The 18,463-nt window shown below is 42.0% G+C and overlaps 1 long non-coding RNA gene and 1 pseudogene across 1 annotated transcript; one reads left to right on the top strand and one right to left on the bottom strand.

The window, feature by feature from the left end:
- Positions 1–9,388: 9,388 nt before the first annotated feature.
- LOC115152675 (formin-2-like) overlaps positions 9,389–18,463 on the bottom strand; it is a 45,793-nt pseudogene continuing 36,718 nt past the window's right edge.
- Positions 15,865–17,610, top strand: LOC115153271 (uncharacterized). Its single transcript, XR_003867675.1, has 3 exons — positions 15,865–16,013; positions 16,310–16,468; positions 17,247–17,610. It is a non-coding gene; the product is annotated as an uncharacterized LOC115153271 (long non-coding RNA).

Genomic DNA, 18,463 nt, shown 5'->3' with positions numbered 1-18,463 from the left:
TCTTTTCTGCAGTGGAGGCACCCAGTGAATTTCGTCTGGAGCCTTCCAAGTCACATGTCAGTGTTACATCGAACATTCCTCTCTCTGTGGACAACCTCGTCATTTGCCTCAAGGGAAAACCCAATATTTCTTTCAGAGAGACACTTTTATCCAGGCTTCCTTTAAACTTGGACTCAAGGACAGAGAGCGACATAGCGGAAGAACATGTGTTACAAATTACCAACTCTCATTTGAATACAAAAGCACTTGAGAAGGGGTCAGTGAGCTCAGTCTTACAACAAGAATGGGAACAGTTAGCTAGAAATAGCCTGCCACAAAGCCTATGTAAAACTGCCTAGAAAGACATCCCACATGTTTTAATAGACATGACAACCAAACCTTTCACCTAACAGTTGTGAAATATTCATCAATAAACATTTTAATCTTGACTTTACACAATACTTTGTCTGTTATGATGAGAATAGTTCCATTATTTTAACAGAGTTTTGGAGGCTTTACCTCAGAGTTAAGTTAGTTAAAGGGTCTGATATGCAGGGGCGAAAGGTACCCTTTCACGTGAGGTTGTTGAAAAGGTCTTCATGGGAAGGTGATAACAAACACACTGTGGTCAAATGAAAACAAACATGGCCGATCGCAGAGGGAAGGTGGATTCATCATCAACCCTCGTTCCACTGCTAATTCATCATCCCTGTTTTAACTGCTCCCAGGGTAAACAGCTACCTCCAAGTGTTTATTTGATTTCCTGATATGATAGAGGGAGGAATGGAGATAAACAGAGAGTAAAGAAGTGACGGTGAGAGAGGGGCTTCTTCAGAAGGTAGATAGAGACAGATATTGCTGAGGAAGGAGGATAAAAACTGGGGTGAAACTGGGGTAGAGGTCAAGGACCGGATAGGGAATAATAAGAGCAGAGGGAGTGAAAGAGGTGAAGAATGAACAGGAGGAGGAAAACAAAGACAAACCAGGTTGCCATTATGGTTACACTATCTACCTTGAAAAATTAAAGGAGAGCCGCACACTCTAGGAGCTCAGATGCAATAATTTAATAACCTAATATCCAACATTTCGACAGACAAGCTGTCTTCATCAGGGTATAAGAGAGGGGTACAAACATTGTCAGATTAATACTGCCACTGAGAAAATTCAAAGGAAACCGAGACATTATCTTTTTCAAGGACAGTCTCACAAAAATAAGCATTCTTATGTTCTAACTACTCGCTGTTCAAAGTGCTCTGAACAAATTAAGGGAATCGTTCACAAACATTGGCACATTCTAAGATCCAATGACAATGTGTTTTCTGACCTTTCCTTGGTCATATTCTTGCGGGGCAGAAATCTCAGAGATCAATTGGTAAACTCTGATTTACCACCACCAAGATATCCCTGCACAACGTTTATTTACACCCCTACTGGATGGAAACTACGAGTGTAATGTCTGTGCTCAATAAAATGGCACTTATAAATGTAGATCCTTCAAAAACCCCAAAACAGGGAAACAGATCCCAATTAAAGGTGTTATCACATTCTCCACTAAGGCAGTTATTTATCTTATAAGTTGTCCTTGTGATAAAAATGCTGTGGGTAAAACAAAGCACAAATTAAAAGTATGAATCATTAGTTGCAAAAACTCAACTTATCCAGGTGCGGCCTACTCGATTTCGTACCTAAGATATATAGGCATCGAACATGTCACCCTCCCTAGGAGAGGGGGTGACCTCGACAATTTATAAGTTAAAATGAGAGGCTGCCTGGATCTTTAATTTAAAGACCCTTGCTCACTTCGGTCTCAATGCAGACTTTGATCTGATGCCATTCTTGTGATTATTGTGATTTTGCTAGTGTAAATGTCTGTAGGCCTATGTAGCCAAATTGTATCTATGATCGTATGCTATCCATTCATGGTATGTTATTTTTTTATATATCGGAGAATTAACCAATGATATCAGGTCAACCCGGCCATGATTACAGACACCTTTGTGTATCCTTTGACACTATATACTGTAAACTAGTCATCCTACAGTGTTTCTCATTATACCCTGATGAAGACAGCTTGTCTGTTGAAACGTTGGATATTAGGATATTACATTATTGCATCTGAGCTCCTAGAGTGTGCGGCTCTCCTTTAATTTTTCAAGTGTTCTACTCCGCTAGCTAGCACCTCGCCTAAATAGGTGTTCGTATCTTTCGCCTCTAGATTACACTATCTACCTTGTCAGGGTCCAATTCTGCCTACAGCCCTCATTATGTGTTCATATTTGGGCTGGATGTACATCATCTATAGTTTGGAAGGATATCAGCTCCTACAAGAGAAGAAAGTATCTGTTTTTTATTCAATAAGTAGCTGTTGGTATTGTCTTGCTAGGGCAATTGAATTTAAGTGCTGTCTCTACCTAGTAGCCTACTTAATCATTGCTGTTTGAACTGTCTGATTGCTCATTATTTGTGACAGTTTCTGTGGACTTAGTTTCAGGCCTATTTGAGTAATCGTCTTGTGTTGTATGGGGTTTCTGTGTTTTCTTCAACTCTACCAGGCAATCAGCAATTAGTGCTGGGAGCTGCATCTTTCACCTCTGCTGGGCAATAAGCGATTAGTGTCAGTGCTTCAGTCTCTAGTGTTTTTTTCAGTGGCAGCTGGTGGTCTTGTCAAGCGGTGGTGTTGTCGCTGAAACAAAGACTTTCTGCCAAGGGGTTCGAGGAAGGAAAGAGGAGAAAGGCTCCACATCACTCTTTCACTTGAGTATCTTACCTAGTTATCTTCTGATGATCTCATTTTTCTCTTTTGCAGCTTTGTCAAGTATTTGTGTGTTTCCTATCCCTGTTCGCTTCTCTCCCTGTAGGTTTTACAGACGCTCCCCACCCCTTGGCTACATCACCTTTTAATTTAGTTTACCCTGCGTGCACAATCCATACGGAATTCATCTCAGCCTATGTTGCCCTTCAGTCGCTACACTTTTTGGCCCAGACGGAGACATGGATTACCCCAGAGAACACTGCTACTCTAGCTGCTCTCTGGTCATCTGACTATGTGTTCTCTCATAGTCGGAGAGCATCTGGTTATCGCGGTGGTGGCACAAGGCGACTTATTTCTCCTAAGTGGATGTCTAACCACATTTGAATTTGATAGTTTTACTGTCACTTGTCCCTCAAGCTTAACATTGTTGTCATATATTGTCCACCGGGTGCTCTTGTAGAGTTCAATGAGCTCGACACCTTGATAAGCTACTTCATTTCTTTCCACTCCTTTCCTCTTTTGACCTCACTCTTGCCCAGTCCCTTCCCACTCACAAGGCGGGCAATATGCTTGACCTAATCTTTACTAGAAGCTGTTCGCCTACCACCTCCTACCCCTTTCTCATCCCTTTGCAGATGACTTTGTCAACAAATTTGAAAAAAAGGTTTACGACATCTCTTCCTCGTTCACTTAGCCTACTGACTCCACTGGTCCCACTCTAACAGAACTACCCTAGACCTTGACCTCTTTCTCCCCTCTCTCTCCAGATAAAATCCTGCGACTAGTGATGTCTGGCAGCCCGACAACCTACCAACTTATCCCCATCCCCTCTTCACTTCTCTAGACCATCTCTGAAGACCTACCATTCCTCACTTCCCTCATCAACTCATCCCTGACCACTTGCTGCATCCTCTGACTTCAAGATGGCTAGAGTCGCTCCCATCCTCAAGAAACCAACACTTGACCCCTCCAAAGTCAAAACTACAAAACGGTATCCCTTCTGTGTTTTAGTTCCAAAACACTTGAGCATGCTGTCTATGACCTACTCTCTCGTTATCGCTCCCAGAACGATCTTCTTAACCCTAACCAGTCAGGCTTCAAGGTGGCTCACTCAAATGAGACCGCTCTCCTCTTATCACGGAGGCTCTCCGCACTGCCAAATCTGACTCTCTCTCCTCTGTTTTCACCCTCCGAGAACTATCTGCTGCCTTCAACACTGTGAATCATTAGATCCTCCGCTCCACCCTCTCAAGGTTGTTCATCTCAGGCTCGGCACACTCCTGCCTTGTGTCCTACCTGGCAGGTCGCTCCTACCAGCAGGCGTGGAGAGGATCTGTGTCTGCTCCAACTGCTTCTCACAACTGGGGTCCTTCAGTCCTCGGTTATTTACACCAAGTCACTCGGCTCCATCATATCCTCACATGATCTCTCCTATCATTGCTATATGGATGACACTGAACTACTCCCCCCTTCTGACACCCAGCTGGCGACGCACATCTCTGATTGCCTGACAGACATCTCAGCTTGGATGTCGGCCCACCACCCCAAGCTTAACCTCGACAAGATGTAGCTGCTCTTCCTCCCGGGGAAGGCCTGCCAGCTCCAAGACCTCTCAATCATGACTGACAACTCCACGGTGTCCCCTTCCCAGAGTGCAAAGAACCTTGGCGTGACCCTGGATAACACGTCATTCTCTGCAAACATCAAAGCATTGACATCCGTAGAGTACGACCTTTCCTCACACATGAAGCGCCGCAGGTACTAATCCATGCACTTGTCATCTCCCGTCTGGACTACTGCAACTCTGTTGGCTGGGCTCCCCGCTTGTGCCATCAAACCCCTGCAACTTATCCAGTACGCCACAGCACGCCTGGTGTTCAACCTTCCCAAGTTCTCCCATGCTACCCTGCTCCTCCGCACACTACACTGGCTTCCAGTCAAAGCTCACATAATCTTCAATACCTTGGTGTTTGCCTACGGAGCAACAATGTGAAATGCCCCTCCAAAACTTTAGGCTATGGTCAAACCCTATACCCCAACCTGAGCACTCCGTTCTGCCACCTCTGGTCTTTTGCACCACCCACCCCTATGGGATGGCAGCTCCCGCTCAGCCCAGTCAAAGCTCTTTTCTTTCCTGGCACCAAATGGTGGAACAAGCTTCCCCTAATGTCAGAACAGCGAAGTCCCTGCCCATCTTCTGAAAATGTTTGAATCCCTAGCTCTTAAAAGAGTATCTTAAATAACCCCCCCACAAAAAACTACTAACATTCACTTGTCTTTTCCTACTAGCACTGACTTTGCAGATAACTACTTTGTTGAGGGAAAATGTACTTGCTAGGATTGTGATACGTTGTTGTCTAATGATGAATTCACTAATGTAAGTCACTCTCGATAAGAACGTCTGCTAAATGACTAAAATGTAGTTCTGCTCTTGAAATATCTTTCAGACAGAGGTCAAAGGCTCAACTACCAAGTGCTGCTGCAACCCATCATAACAGATGGAAAAAGTTGAAACAATAGCCTTGAGTTATTCAATACAGTCTGGGATAAGCAGAGGTCCCCATGGAAACTGCATTGAATGATGGTCTGTACACATCTTCCTTCCAAACACTGTACATTAACCAGGAGAGCAACTGAGACATCAGTCTTGGCAGGACAGATGCAGTGCAGTCTAACCAAGGGTTAGCATGATGATCAACGGCCCATCTCTACATTCTATTCTATATACAGAGCCAAGATGGCTTCCTCATTTCAGGTATTCTGACACTGAACATAATCCAGGGAGATATCTGAGGCATTAGTCATTGGCCTTTGTCTTTGGGGCAGCTATAGTTTAGCTAACCAAGGATAAGGGGGATCAATGACCCGTCTTGAAGCTTGACTCTCAGTTGAAAAATCAAAATGGCTTCCCTTGTCATTGATCAATGGTCCATTTCCCTCACCCACAACCCAAAATGGCCTCAGTGATTGAGTCATTTGTAAAGTAACCACAACTGGGACACCTTCACTCAGAAATTCCTCCATCTTCTCCTTAAAGGGTTGCAAGTGCTTTTCAGAAGAGATCTGGTTGACCATATCTGTCTCGGCCGAGCATACTGGAGTAGAGGAGGAAGAAAGAAAAACATGCTTTAATGAGTTTTTCTGTCCAAAAAAGAATGAGCTTGTAAATCATAAGACCATTTTTGACATTGCAGTATTACATTCTACCTGTTTATGTAATTAGGGATAATTACCAAACATAATGGAATGGACTAAGCTAACCAGTCATGATGCATTCCCATTCACCCTACTACTTTTCTCCAAACAATGAGTGATGCCCTTGGAACCTGCAGACCCCTTAATCATCCCTTGGAGCACTCCAGAGTCATGGTCCATCAGCGCCCATGATGAATCCAAAAAGTGCATGTTAGAGTTTCCGAAGCTAATTATTTGACCACATGGCCCCCTCTGTGGAGGTAGCTAGCTAGCTGTTGCCCTGAGGGCCATCCAAACCCACTGCTATGCTACGCCTACTCAACCTAACCCCCAGGCAACTGTCATTGAAGCCCACATCTGTTACAGCACTCAGCTGGTCCCTGTAAAGTGAACCCTATACAGTTTGTGATGAAGCATTTATGTGCGCCATCATGGTACGCTGCCATGCATGTTAGTGTATTTCGTCATGAATCTTGTTCTGGAGGCAGCTCTGCAGAGTGGTCACTAGCTGATTTGATTTTAAACCTAACTTTAACCCTAACCACACTGCTAACCCTAATGCCTAACCTTAAATGAAGATATTTCTTGGCAGCTTGCCTATCTAAGGAGAAATCACTCAGTTCTGCCTCCAGGACAAGATTCATGACAATAAATGTCAACCTGCCTCTGCTATTGGGAATGAGTAAGCAAGTCAGTATCCCAATGGACCTGGTCAACTCGATCTTCACGCACTGCAAATAATGAGAAGCTTCACAAGATTGATTGCAGTGCAGTAAAAAACATAGTTGGCAAAATACAAGCCTTGATTGGTTTAATGGTAAGATACGTGATAGAGAACAGAGGAGATTTGGGTGATTATTCTTGATCGACACATACAAAAAAGTTGTACTCCGTTAGCGTTAATGTTTCCCCACCTGAACCCTATAATGTGTTAATGAGTTAGAACTGAGTAATGAATGTACGTGTTTCCCCATTCAGTCATTCAATCGGTCTCATAGGGAATTTGTTTAACCATGAGCTTGGCTTTACATGTTTAATCTGATTTCCACAATTCATCAGGGATTTTTGTTACACTGGGAAAAAAGTTGAAAGACTTTCAGCCTAACCCTAGTCTGATCGAGGTAATTCCCCTGTAAACCTCTAACATGTTTATAAATGCTACCTGGACTCATATTATATGTGAAGTGACCTAGTATTTGGTTTGAAGTATTATGAAAAGGATACACAGACTTACAAAAAATATTCTGTTCTTGTTCAACTAGATGGCAGTCAAACATTATTGCTACCCATACAGTACACTGATGGTTTTTATTATGGGACCTTCAGATCTTATGGTTTGTAATGTGCGTATGCGGGTGCTGCATAAATAAGGCAGCCTCTCCAGACCCTTGACTCACTCTGAGGGACATGAGCTGGAGCACAGGTAGAAGAAGCACCCTGAACCTTGATTTTTTTTGGCGCTCTGTGTTGTGAGGACAGTAAAAGGGCGCCTAGCAGATTCTAGAGGAGCCTGCTCCTGACTCTCCATCTGGTTCTAGTTTGGGGGTTTGTATGACAAACAGATGCTATCTGTTGACCCTGTTTTGTGATCAAAACATCACTATGTCTCGGCAAACTTTGAAGAATTTTCCGTTATAGAGATACAGGAATGCATTTAAAATAAGTAATACTTTCATAAATCCTACACAACGGTATCATAAACATGATGTGACACCTGTCATAATCAACGTTGATTCAGGTTTACTACCTTCTGTTCAACATATATAGCTCAAGGTTTATAAATAGAGCTACAGATGGACCAGAATATATTTGTGGGAGCCAGTCTCACCATTAAGATCTTTCCTTAGCTTGCGTAGGTCTCTCTGAAAGTCGTCAAACTTCATTTGAGAGGCCTGGAAGAGGTCCTGGGGTTCAGGGAGAGGGTAGACCCAGGTCTCTCTGCCGGCATCCTGAGCACGCACACACACACACACACACACACACACACACACACACACACACACACACACACACACACACACACACACACACACAGTCAAAGGCAATCATCATCAAAGACCAGAGCAGCCCTCTCCAGCATAAATCTCAGGTAAGATTGGGATGGATGTCGCTGCCATTCTTATCAGTAGTCCAAACATTTCCAGTAAGATAATGTTGCATGGTGGTAATGGCCATCAGCTAGAGTGGAGCCATTGTAATCAAAGCATACGTTCGTCATGTCCATCAGTATTACTAGGGAGCCATTAGGAGCCCAGAACCACGTTGTGTATGTTGATTTTGGCAACATACTTTTGGCTGAGTTCATCTCATCTGGCTAACCTAATTATTTACAATAGGCCTCCATTGGATCCTGTGGAAGCTAACGTACTACAGGTCCAGGCGAACTGGGAAGGAGACATTCATTTCTTTTGTAAATGAGGAAAAGGAAAATAAATAATTTGATAAGAAAAGCCACGCTATCCTCGGGCGAGAGAGAAGATGAAAAGGTGGTTGGATAGATATCTAAGTAAATCAGAAAGGGATTCAAATAAACAGGAACCAAAACATACCTCATCAAAGTTCCTTAGATAGTAAGCAACGATGTATGACAAAAGACAGAGTTATCCTGAAAGAGAGAGGGGGAAAAAAGATCCAAATAAATAAACCATAAATCCTTTTTGTCATTAATCTAATCATTTCAGAGCAGAATGTTTTGATTGGTATGTAGAACATATCTAAAGAGGACTTAAAAGTTCAGCACCTCAAAGCAATGGATCAAACACAAGTGAAATCTCTGTTGGGGAGAATGTCATAACTTAGAGCCAGTAACTTGTCTTATGTTCTTTATGGGCATCTCTCTAGGATTCCAATACCGTAAACACAGCACACTATGTTCTTACATAACAGCACTGGTCATACACTAAAATCTAAACAACAGTCAGTCACTCACTCATTTGGGGGCAAAAAATTGCCTAAGCACCATAATAGGGCAGTTATGGTCAGAGCTCAACACACACTCACACTGCTCTTGACGTCCTTGAGTTTTGGCAGGATGTCCAGAGTGAAGCCGTCAGCCTGCCCACGCGATCGGTTCCCTCCGTCCATGAAGTTCCCAAAAGCTAAGATGAGGCCTAGCACCTGCAACACACACTGATCACTCTGCAGAGTCTGATACACAGTATGGGGAAAGACATGGAAGTAGAGTAAGGGGAGCGAGAGAGGGAAGAGAAGGAGAAAGGAAAGGAGAAAGATGTAGAGAAACAAGGGACAGAATATATAAGAGAGGGGTAGAGAAGACTGAGTGGAAAAATAAGAAGAATAAAAAAGAGAAGAGGAAAGAGAAAGAGGAGACAGAGGTGTAAACAGACAAACAGAAGAGAGAGATATAGTTCAGTTCAGTGCCTCTCGTATCAATGAGGCATACTGTATATTTGCCATCTGCAGAGAAAATGGCTCTCATTCCTTATGTACTCAACACTCTCGATGCATGGCTGTACATTACATTGTCCACGACATGCTGTTCTCAGAAATATGTAGAGGAGAGGAGACTTACCGTACACACTCTGAAGGATTTCTACTTTCCGGAGGATGGAGGAGATACATTCAACAAAGGTTGATTGAAAGAGGATGCAAAACACCCTTCCTGAGAAATTGGGGATTTGGGACAACTGGAAGAGAAACCTTAGAAAATAGGAAAGAAAAATAACAAAATGATCGTGTTAAAATACTTAAACAGGGCCTATTTAGAAATGGCCATTTTCCTGACCTTTCCTATCAACAACAATTGAGCGAGAAACAAAAACTGGACAGACTTGGCACAGAGGAAAGATTTGCTCTTACAAGTTCAGGCTTGGCCAATGGCTTTGCGTCGTTCTTGACTTTGGATGATTTGATGTGCTTCTCAATCTTCTCCATCTCATCTTGCTGTGTTCTCTGAAATAAGTAAGGAGTGTGATATTGGGTAAACAGTAAGTGGCACTCAAAATATACCTTGTACTTGAGATATACCATACATGCACACAAACCCTGTTCTTTCACTTCCAGGGGAACTGAATGTTGGCAAATACAGCCATTGTAGATACTTTATAAACACTATAGGGTGAAACCTACAGTATTGTTTCGATTTCCAACATGTTTTCCACTTTCCATACACAAATCCACAGTTTTATACAAAATTAACCAGGCCAGAGATGCCCTCTCATTTCACAAAGACAAAGACAACAGAGGTTGACAGGCCTGGCGCAGGCTGGCAAAACCACAAAACGTCCGACAAAGAGAAATGTAAACTCTGTATGTCTCTCATGAGTTCCGGCTCGTCTGAGAAGCAGGTTAGGGGAGCCGACATTGACTCCAGGGTCTGGCCCAGGAATAACTCAGCAGCAGCACATCAAATATGGGCATCAAACACGGGGCAAATTAGTATTCAACACACTCAGCCTTGGGTCCGCGAGGGCAAGCTCTGGTTCTGGTTTACGACATGTTTCAATACATCTAACACAAAACATATCCTTTTTCAACGTGTGGGTGTACCAATGTGAGGAGTAATTTGGCAACAAGAAGATATGATGGTGAGATCTGTGAATTGGTGCATTTGTCTTTGGCTATGACAGCATGAAAGAAAGTTGCATGTGGCATTTCAAATACAGAGGAAGGTTCACTGTTGGAAAATGACTTGGATCAAATGTCACCGCAATCCCAACATTTCTGGTCAACTCAGTTTTTTTCTAAACTTCCCATGTATGGCATTAAACTTCAAGTCAATGTTGTTTTCTGATTAATGAGTTTTATGAGAACGTAGCCTGAGTTGCTATTATTGTACCACTGAAATACAGTACCAGTCAAAAGTTTGGACACACCTACTCATTCAATAGTTTTTCTTAATTGTTTGCTATTTTCTACATTGTAGAATAATAGTGAAGACATCAAAACTATGAAATAACACGTGGAATCATATAGTAACCAAAAAAATATATATTTTTGATTCTTCAAAGTAGCCACCATTAGCCTTGATGACAGCTTTGCACACTCTTGGCATTCTCTTAACCATCTTCATGAGGAATGTTTTTCCAACAGTCTTGAAGTAGTTCCCACATACTGTATATGCTGAGCACTTGTTGGCTGCTTTTCCTTCACTCCAACTCATCCCAAACCATCTCAATTGGGTTGAGTTTGGGTGATTGTGGAGGCCAGGTCATCTGATGCAGCACTCCATCACTCTCTTTGGTCAAATAGCTCTTACACAGCACAACAGGACAATGACCCAAAACAGGTCATTGTCCTGTTGAAAACAAATGATAGTCACACTAAGCGCAAACCAGATGGGATGGCTTATTTCTGCAGAATGCTGTGGGAGCCATGCTGGTTAAGTGTGCCTTGAATTCTAAATAAATCACAGACAGTGTCACCAGGATAGCACCCCCTCACCATCACACCTCCTCTTCTATGCTTCACGGTGGGAACCACACATGCGGAGATCATCCGTTCACCTACTCTGCGTCTCACAAAGACATGGCGGTTGAAAGCAAAAATCTCAAATTTGGACTCATCAGACCAAAGGTCAGATTTCCACCAGTCCAAGCAAGTCTCTTCTTATTATTTGTGTCCTTTAGTAGTGGTTTCTTTGCAGCAATTTGACCATGAAGGCCTGATTCACGCAGTCTCCTCTGAACAGTTGATGTTGAGATGTGTCTGTTACTTGAACTCTGTGAATTATTTGTTTTGGCTGCAATTTCTGAGGCTGGTAACTCTAATGAACTTATCCTCTGCAGAGGTAACTCTGGGTCTTCCTTTCCTGTGGCGGTCCTCGTGAGAGCCAGTTTCAATATAGTGCTTGATGGTTTTTGTGACTGCACTTAAAGAAACTTTCAAATTTCTTGAAATTTTCCAGATTGAATGACCTTCATGTCTTAAAGTAATGATGTGCTGTCATTTCTCTTTGCTTATTGGAGCTGTTCTTCCCATAATATGGATTTGGTCTTTACCAAATGGGACTATCTTCTATATACCACCCCTACCTTGTTTGTCACAACGTCCACGGAAGGTGGCTCCTCTCCCCGGTCGGGCAGTGCTCGGCGGTCGTCGTTGCCTGCCTACTAGCTGCCACCGATCTATGTTTCTGTGTCTGTTGGTTTTGTCTGATTAGGTCTGCAACTGTTTTGTGTTAGTCAGTTAGTGTTGGTATTTAGTTTGTTTCGTTTGGGGATTTGTGTGGGATTGTTCTTAGTCATGTTGTTTGATAGTCGGGAATTTTTGTATGTTTTCCCAGTGAAGCTGCTTGTTTAGGCATTAGGGTTGCCGGGCTGCGCCCCATCCTTGTGGATCTTTGGAGCTGTCCTCCTTCCTAGTTGTTTTGCAACCTGCCTTGTTGCGGCATTTTTTCTGTTTTGATTATTAAAACGCACCTTTAAACGGATCTCAGTCTCCTGCTCGTGACTTCACCCCTCCTGCTATCAAAGGGATCCGTGACATTGTCACAACACAACTGATTGGCTTAAACGCATTAAGAAGCAAATCAAATCCACAAAAACATTTTTAACAAGGCATACCTGTTAATTGTAATGCATTCCAGGTGACTACCTCATGAAGCTGGTTGAGCGAATGCCAAGAGTGTGCAAAGCCGTCATCAAGGCAAAGGGTGGCTACTTTGAAGAATCTCAAATATAAAATATATTTTGATTTGTTTAACACTTTTTTTGGTTACTACATGATTCCATATGTGTTATTTCCAAGTTATGATGTATTCACTATTATACTACAATGTAGAAAATTGTAAAATAAAGAAAAACCCTTGAATGAGTAGCTGTGTCCAATCTTTTGATTAGTGCTGTATGTCACTGTCATCAATTCTGTGTTTATCCATACAAAGTGACAGTGTTATAATGTCCCTCAGCCTCTGGAGTCACAGCCTTTGAGTATATTTCATGAGTGTAACTGTTGTGGTTTGTCATGTTGTTGCTTATCATGTGCAAAGTAATCTGGTGTTGGGAGTGGTTCCCTGAACTTCTAAGAGTCGTGTCAGAAGGTTACGACTCCTGATATTTGCGGGGACGTGTACCTCACAGTGACCCCTTCCTGCCTGTGGGTTTGTGTTGTGAGAGCAGAAGTGGTTTTATTGTAAGAGTCCACAGACAGGGTGACTCCATTTCTTACTGTGAAGTGAGGAGTGAACTTCTCCATGGCTCTGTGTTTGTGTGTGTGTTCTAGAACTGTGAGGGTGTAACCATTAGAACCCATCATTCCTAAGTCAGGGTGGCTACGCTGCCAACTGTGGTTAGGGTTTAGAGACCGGGAGACAGGATGGAGTCTCACAATACAAAATAGAAACAATTTGGCTCCACAACTCAATAACATAGCCTCAGGCAGGAGAGAGAAGGGCGCGGGGAGCGGGGTGCGAGAGATGAGGGTGGGTTAAGCAGCTAAAAGACTCTTTTGATCCTCCGTTGTGACATTTCCTAAAAAATACACCATGTCTCAAGTCACAGTCATTTTAACATGATCAATATTATTAATGTGGCTCTAGCAGTCAAAGGACGGGCCTCTTGTGTTGTCCAGCCAAAAGCTTCTCAGGAATGTCATAGCGTCTTAAAACTGTATCACGGTTGAAATTGAAAAAACATGCCCCTTTTCATGCTCTTGTCTTTATTGACATAACAATGCATCGGGCTCTGAATGTTCTGCTGAAAGAGACAGGTTTAATGTCATGCAGGTCTATTGATGACAATGCTTGTCTGTAGCTATTGGAACCTTCACAACCAGCAGGGTGTACTAGGGAGTCTTATTCTAAAGCGTTTAAATAATAACAAACTTTATGACATTATCCCGTTATCTCATTGTACTTAACTAAAAGTGCCCATTATAACAGTGGAGAGGGATACATTAAAATCTGATAGAGATAATATGTCTCTACTCCCCTTGTATGAGGATGCATGTCTTATAAGAGCGGAGACAATACCTTTCAACCCATAAACTGGGTGGTTCGAGCCCTGAATTTTGACTGGCTGACAGTTGTGATATATCGGACCGAGGTTCTTCCTTTAAACTGTATACCACAGGTATGACAAAATGTTTATTTTTATTGCTCTAATTACGTTGGTAACCAGTTTATAATAGCATTAAGGCACCTCAGGGGGTTGTGGTATATGGCCAATATACCATGGCTGATGGCTGTATCCAGGCACTCCGCGCTGTGCATGAACAGCCTTTAGCCGTGGTATATCGGCCATATACCACACCCCCTCGTGCATTATTGCTTAAATAGATTTTCACTAGAGAAATAGTACTGTACATCTCCTTCCAGCAGACATACTGTACAGTTGGGCTGACTCTGTGGCCAAACACCACACATACCAGTAGGGCTTGTGGTTTCCATGTTTGTTTTGGTATTTAATGCACATTTCCTTTAGTTTGCCTTTCAAGTGGACCAGATGGAACATGAACTCCAGATACAGAGTAATGTTCAGAGCAGACGCTGTGGAACTGACAACCAGAACAAATTCATTAAACTGTTAATAACTGAAGATTAAAAGACTGTTTATGAAAAGGCCACCTTCCTACATGTTCCAAGGAAGGACAACTTCATTTATGGGAATTGTGGTTTTTGTTTTGTAGTCCAAATAAAAAAAATGAATTACTGACTGATTTTCAACTAGTTGCTAATACTGGGGCTTGACTATTACATATTTCATTATATAAGAAAATAGCTTTCTGTAACTACAGTCAGGTCTAAAATTATTGGCTCCCTTGATAAAGATGAGCAGAAATTTTTATAAAATAAATCATACAAATACTGAGCTATATTGTACACTCCCAAAAAATAGAAAATTACTATACCACAATTGCTCAGAAAAATATATTTTATTTAACTAGGCAAGTCAGTTAAGAACAAATCCTTACTTACAATGACAGCCTACTGTAGGAACAGTGGGTTAACTGCCTTGTTCAGGGGCAGATAGACAGATTTTTACCTTGTCAGCTCGGGGATTCGATCTAGCAACCTTTTTGTTACTGGCCCAATGCTCTAACCACTAGGCTACCTGCCACCCCATGAGATTAAGTCATATTTTTTTCTCAAAAAAAGATACATGTCAAAGTGCTTGGCACACTTAAATATTCATATAAATAAAAACAAAATACAATCTGCATTAACATTCAACTTTTTTTAATAAATCAATTACATTAAATTTGATTGGTTGTGTACAAATAGTTTGCAGATGATGTTATCGCAGGTGCAGCGAAGGCTTATGTTTGTCTCCAACAGGGCAGTAATACCAACAAAACAATACACATAAATCCCAAAAATACTAAGAAAGAAATTAAGAAATATCAGATCGAGCAATGTTAGAGTCCGAAATATATGTATATATACACACAGTACCAGTCAAAAGTTGACACAACCACTAATTCCCGGGTTTTTCTATAATTGTATTATTTTCTACAATAATAGTGAAGACATCGAAACTATGAAATAACAAATTATAAACAAATCAAAATATATTTTATATTTAAGATTCTTCAAAGTAACCACCCTTTGCCTTGATGACCGCTTTGCACACTCTCTTAGCTAGCTAGTTTATGTCTTAAGGTTACTCTGCAGCACAGAGAGTGGTAGCTAACTATAGTTAAAGTTATCGTAGCTTTATAGAACGATTTTCAAACCACTTGATGAACTTAGGACTGCAAGAGCATCTAGCTAGCTGACATTTTGGGCTGGTATAGCGTTAGCTTACTAGCTACGATTAGTCACTGTAGCTATGTCAATTTTCAGACAATGAAGAGAACGTCCACGGATATCTCTTCTTTCTTTAAGAAGAAAAGTAGTACAGTGGAGACGGAGCCGACAGGGGACGAGCAGCAGAGGATAGGACGTTAGTGAGGATGCAGTCGAAGATGATGTCATTGAGCAAGCCAATGAACAGGCAGAGGCCGTGAGAGAGCATGACAGAACATGACAGCAACGAACAGGCACAGGCAGCATCAGTGACAGAGTACAGTGAAGAACAGACAGCAGCATGGCACGAAAGTGCGGAACAGGCAGCAACAGTCACAGAGGTTGACAACCAAGCGAGGCAGGACTCAGCTAGAGCTATTCAACCTGTTCCTGGACTAGCAGGTGAAGTTATGACGGTGTGACAGTGATCCTGATAATGAAATGGATGGCTAGAGAGTAACATTATCTGGATAAATGTATGGTTATAGTGTGTCTACATTGAGTTATGAGTTATGACATAATCACAAAGCCTTCTATTCATGTTTATTGGTAGTTGAGTTTGAATAGAATTGTCTATAGGCTGATATTACAAATGTAAATCGGTAATTACTATAGAGAGGAGCTAGCTACTCATGTTATTATTATTACTTTTATTATTTTAAAATCTAAATAACTGATTTTGCCTCGTTTCATCCTAGATATATCCCAGTCAAGAGCAGAGGGGTCCCCCCTTCAGGGGGATAGAAGACGGGGCTTCATGAAAGAGTGGTACAGTACGCATAAATGGCTGGAATACTCTCAGAGTAAAGACTCTGCCTACTGATATGTCTGCCGGCACTTCATTCTCCCCTCCTCAGGTGATTCAGTGTTTACACTTGAAGAGGGGTTAAAAAATTTGAAAAAAGCAACTTACAAAGATGGGGGATTTATTAGCCATGCCAAATCAGAATCACATACTAATGCTATCTTAGCATGGGCAGAATATGAAAAGTCGACTGCAAGCAAATGCTCCCTTTCAGCCTCCTTAAATGCAGAATATAATAAATTATTGAAGGAAAATAGAGAGTACATTAAAACTGTTGGAGAAACGCTGCTTCTCACAGCTACGCAAAACATTGCACAGAAAGCACATGAAGAAACGGAAGATCAGGATAAAGGACATTTCCTCACTATTATGGAACTGCTAGCCAAGCATGATCACACAGTCTAAAGAAAATGACAAGTCAAAGAAATGCAACATACCTTGGGCATAGTACACAAAACAAAATAATTGATTGCCTGGCTGAAATAGTCCACACCGTAATCATTTGTGAAGTTGCACAAAGTGAGGCTTTCAGCATTATGGTCGACGAAACCAAAGACATTAGCAAGAAAGAACAGATGTCCTTTGTAATTCGATACGAAATTGTACAAATACTGCAGAAGCCTTGACTACAGAAACCACCTAGTAGGGCAAGCATATGATGGTGCATTTGTCATGAGTGGAAAGAACACAGGTTTGCAAGCACACATTAAATCAGAGGCCCAATTAGATTTTTAGGTTCACTGCAATGCACATTGCTTAAATGTAGTATTAGTTGACAGTGTGAAATGCATCCCTGAAATGCAGCCTATTGTTTCTTTTCTCTTTTGCAGAAACTCTATGTCTTTGTGTCATGGTCATATGTGCACCAAAGGTGGCTAGAGGTACGAAGGGAGATGTTTCAGCGAGCATCCTGTCGGGCTGTTTCACTGCCTGGTAAGGCAATTGCACCATCCGCAACAGCAGGGCCATAAATGTTGATGATTTTAATGGATGTGTTTGCCAAAAGACACAGCAAAAGGCGAATAAAGCTGTATTGAAAAGAATGTAGCCTAATAAAGCAGGGATATGAATAGGTTGTGTGTTGGCTATAGTAAAATGTACAATGATAATGTTTTTTTTTCCATTTTTGAACATATAATATTTTAGTTTACAAAAAGACACAGCAACAGCCAAATAAAGCTGTATTGAAAAGAATTGGAAGCCTCTGTGTGGTGTTTTTAAACTTGAGTAGGCTTGTTCCCAGTAATTGTTTTGCTCCTTCAAATTAAAGCTGTATATGTGTCTTTTTAAGGAAAAGGACAACTAGCCTATTTGAAGAACAATGAATCGCCTAACACATGCATATACATACCACATTAAAACAAGATTGTTGTGGAACTCAAAATGTTAACGGTACCAGTATTAGTCTATGCACATTCAGATAATTAGTTAACTGTAAAATAAGAAACCAAAGTATATCAGTATGTGATTCCTTAACTCTCACATTGACATAGTTTTCAACTAGCCTATATACTACAACAACATAATAGAATTCCTGAAATTCAGTTATGGCTTTTGGTGTGCCATAAAAAGATTCAGTGGCCCCATCTGGACACCCCTTTGAAAAATGTCTGGGGGCGCCACTGGGGTAGAGTACCGGGTGGTAGCCGGCTAGTAACAGTAACTAAGTTCAGGGCAGGGTGCTGGGCAGAGGACAGCTAGTGGTGACTAATTAACTGTCTGACGGCCTGGAGGTGGTGAAGGTCTGAAGCGGTTTTTCAGTCCCAGCTTTGATGCACCTGTACTGTCTCCACCTTCTAGATGGTAGCAGGGTGAACAGGCTGTGGCTCGGGTGGCTGAGGTCCTTAATGATCTTCTTGGCCTTCCTGTGATGCCGGGTGCTGTAGATGTCCTGGAGGGCAGGCAGTGTGCTCCCGGTGATGCATTGGGCTGACCGCACCACCCTCTGGAGAGCCCTGCTGTTGCGGATGGTGCAATTGCCTTACCAGGCAGTGAAACAGCCCGACAGGATGCTCTCAATGGTGCATCTGTAGATGTTCATGAGGGT

This window comes from Salmo trutta, chromosome 18 (assembly GCF_901001165.1).
Source record: "Salmo trutta chromosome 18, fSalTru1.1, whole genome shotgun sequence".
NCBI lineage: Eukaryota > Metazoa > Chordata > Actinopteri > Salmoniformes > Salmonidae > Salmo > Salmo trutta.
This window is presented reverse-complemented; position numbering and strand designations above follow the sequence as displayed.